We start from the raw sequence: 4,285 nt of genomic DNA, 5'->3' as shown, positions 1-4,285 counted from the left end.
TAAGCGCTTTGAACTTCGGATAAGGCGCTATATAAATAAAGAGAATAATAATAATAAGTGGGCGTAGTCGAATGTCCATGTGGGAATGTGTAAGTGGAGCATATAAGAATGCCCATGTGTGAATGTGTAAGTGGAGCGTATAAGAATGTGTAAGTGGAGCGTGGTCGAATGTCCATGTGTGAATGGGTAAGTTGAGCGTATAAGAATGTCCATGTGTGCGATGTGTAAGTGAGACATGGATGTGTTCATGACTGAATGCGTAAGCACAATGCAAGGAATGGCCAGAAAGGTATGTGGGAGGTGTGTTTATAACCTGCCCTGTTATATAGTGCTATATGTCTTGTGTAAAAACAATGTCCTGTTTGTATTATTGTTATGTACCACGCCTGAATTTCTCTATGAGATAATAAAGTATTCTTATTCTTATTCTTATTCTTCTATTCCCAATGGACCACAAATGTACGGAGACCGCCAAAGAAACTTTACGAGCTATACACCGACTAGTCCGGAAGCGAATGTGTTAGTAGTGTCGGGATTTCCTGTGGTATGATCGCGGGTAGGGCTGAACTGTACACAACTCTCTTGACCAAGATTTGCTCAGTTGCTTTGACCGTTAATTAGTGTTATGTGCGTCCGAAATATAGTTTGGCTACTTTCTTAGTTGGTGAGATAAATGGGGGAGGAGAGGGGGGGGGGCAGTAATGGATCGCAATTGATCCTTTCCCTATGATGTGGGCAGTAAAGTTGTGTGTGTTATATCTGTGTGTGTGTGTGTGGGGGGGGGGGGGGGCTGCCACTTAGTCTTCCCTTTATAGAGAGAAAATGAGAAGGTAAAGTGGGTGCATGTAATGAACACTTGCGACAATAACTCGGTTTAGTTTGGTTCTCACGTATAGATTATAATTAACTTCTCAGAGGCCATATGGCCGAGAATACAATGTCAAACATTCAGTGAGTTCCATAAGCTGTATGCAGTACTACATGTAGATATATACATGACAAAGCAAACAAGGAACTTAGTCGATAAACATCGACAGGGGGCCGACAAATGGTTTAAATGGGAAATGTGTGTATATGGGTGTGGGTTTGAAACAAACAAACAAACCAACCCATGTGAACCCCGGGCCGCAGGCCTTCGATGTAGTGATTGAAAAAAAAGGATGTTCTCAAATGGTTCAATTCTCATTTGGTCTGATTCTCAAATGGTACCGGTATACTCCCCCCCCCCCCCCTGGCCGCAGGCCTAGGAGTAAAATTTTATAGACACTGACCTTCTTCCCAGGGGTCATTGACCCAGTTTTAGCTATGAGAGGTGGTTCGCCCAGAGGCTGTAGAGTATACTGGGGCGGTCTCTTTGATGTCTTGAGAGGAAACTTGGCCAGGGTAGTACATGCACCAGAACTGGTGGACACCAAGGACAAACATGAAATCGAAGCAGTTTGCTTTCAGAGGGAACGGTCGTCAGCAACTCAAACTTCTCTGTTTTCTTTTTTTTTTAAATCTGACTTTCTTTGTGGCCCCCTGACTCCGCCCCCCTCCCTCTGTAAGGACCCCCCTCCACAAGGACCGATTTTTGTCAACATTTTAAAGGTCGCTAGAGAGGGGTTCCACTGTATGACCTAACCGCTACTGGCAGACGGCCTCAATCTTCACGCGCAAAGACGAGATTAATAGGTGCTCGGTTTTGGTATTTTGAATTACATTACATTAAACCTTTGTTGGGTTTCATGGTCATGGCAACAGCCATAATAATATTACATGATGTATAATATCATATTTCAGCATATGTGAATTACATGTCATCATACTAAACTGTCATACATTTTTATTCCTACATTATTCTGATTGATCACAACCAAACCTACTATCATTGGACACATCCAAATGCAAGCGCCTGTTCTTGACAATTTAGATCAGTGCAATTTCCTGGGTCGGGCTTTGCCACAGACACTCACGGTTTGGCCTGTAGGTAAAATGTACAATGTATTTTCTGATTTGTGCACAAAAGCTTTTTTTCTTTTTTCTTTTTTTTAACATAACAATGTTTAATGTCACTGTATGTTTAAAAGACCATGGTCATATTTGTAAAAAAAATGTTAAATTAGAAAATAAATAACATTTTGGTTCATGATTTTTCCTACACCTGTGCTAAAAATAAGAAATAAAAATGTCGGGTATATAAGTCACTCAAATACAGCTAGGTATGAATGGCTCGGTTTGAGTTTGTTGCAGTTGACCCTGCACAAAGCGACATATCATGTTTTTGTTGAACAATTTTGACGTCACCCCTCCCATAGGGTGACGTATTTCACAACTTCCTGTGTTACACAAACTCTGTGATGACCAATTTTGACGTCACCCCTCCCATAGGGTGACGGATTTCACAACTTTCTACAGATGAACAATTTTGACGTCACCCCTCCCATAGGGTGACGGATGTCACAACTTCCTGTGTACACAAACTGATGACGTATTTCACAACAAAATGGCGCTGCCCATGGTCAACCTCGAAACTATCCGTATAGAATGGGGGCGTCCTCGCCCCCATAAAAAACTGTACAGGGAAAAGAAGGTGCGCGCGCAAACACACACACACACACACACACACACACACACACACAAGGACTGTTTCGCCAAAAGGCATGACATTTTAATATATGAATACCATGATTTATTATATATTTACACAAAATAGTCAGGCTGCCCAGTTTACATGTACATCACAAGTTTACATAGCCTCCAGAAAATACATCTTACGGATACTGTTGCAAGATTCAGCACAGGTAATCTCTTTGATGGATCGGAATGTTTATCAGATCTCACGACATGGCATTTCATAATCACTTTTAGAATCTTGGATTTCTAAACAGATTTTGATTTTGAACATGATAACTTCCTATAATCCCCAAACGCTATAGGACCGTCCTACTGGCAAGGTTTCAAATGCCTTCGTAAATAAACAAATAAACCTTGAACTACACAATCAGGATTTGAATTAAAGATGACATTGTACGGTGTTTATTTGTATTCAGATGGTGTGAGTCGTGTATGACCCACCCCCCGCGGGTTAGGGGGAGTCCCATATTGGTTGGGACGAGAAAGAATTTACCCGATGCTTCCCAGCATGTCGTAAGAGGCGACTAACGGTTCTGTTTCTCCTTTTACCCTTGTTAAGTGTTTCTTGTATAGAATATAATCAATGTTTGTAAAGATTTTAGTCAAGCAGTATGTAAGAAATGTTAAGTCCTTTGTACTGGAAACTTGCATTCTCCCAGTAAGGTCATATATTGTACTACGTTGCAAGCCCCTGGAGCAATTTTTTGATTAGTGCTTTTGTGAACAAGAAACAATTAACAAGTGGCTCTATCCCATCTCCCCCCTTTCCCCTATCCCATCTCCCCCCTTTCCCCGTCGCGATATAACCTTGAATGGTTGAAAACGACGTTAAACACCAAATAAAGAAAGAAAAGAAAGAAAGTGTATGACCCATACTTCTAACGTTGCATTCTTCTTGAGAAACGGTATGGGTCGTAAACGACTCATATCATTCGGACTGTGTAGTCCAAGGCTTCATAGAATGTGCTCACGAAGTATCTATATCTCTGAAACTGCTGAGTCTTAACACCTTGGAATTTAATGGTGATACTTTGTTACCAGAAGAGCCTCTGACTACCACGTCTCACACGGAATGCCTAACTTGACTTGGCCAACTGTCAGACATGACATTTATGGGTTTTATTTATGAACATGTATGTAATATGAGTACTTAAATAATGATGAAATGATGCTGTTAATAGTATGCATTAATTGACAGAAGAAGACTCGTATCGTGAAAAACATTATTATTGATTCGCATGCCTGTTGGACCATGATTATGGGGCCTGTACCGTTACCTGTAGAGCTGAGTCTCTACGCACTCACGTGCAACATGTGGAAAACCTGAATGTTCAAATGTATAGGGTGAGCTGCGACTGTGTCGCCAGTTAAACAAGTTGTTACAGCACTTGCCAAACTAACATCTTAGAGGCAAGACGGAAGGCTCTGTCGCTCCAAAGCGCAGGTAAACTATTTTTCAAGAATGGTTTAGCATAGCAGTATTTCTTTTATTATGATGGTGAATAAGCACTGTAATAGTGTTCATTTATGTAATATGTATTCATTGTATTGGTTGTTATTGTGGATACTTTAAAGGGTTGTATAACTTGTAGATAACTAGTTCGGACGTGGTTGAATGTGAAGTTCAAGTATAATTACGACCCAGGGTGAATGATGAGTGAATTACTAC

This window comes from Littorina saxatilis, unplaced genomic scaffold, assembly GCF_037325665.1.
Source record: "Littorina saxatilis isolate snail1 unplaced genomic scaffold, US_GU_Lsax_2.0 scaffold_1309, whole genome shotgun sequence".
In the NCBI taxonomy this organism is placed as follows: domain Eukaryota; kingdom Metazoa; phylum Mollusca; class Gastropoda; order Littorinimorpha; family Littorinidae; genus Littorina; species Littorina saxatilis.
Note: the sequence above shows the minus strand (reverse complement) of the source record.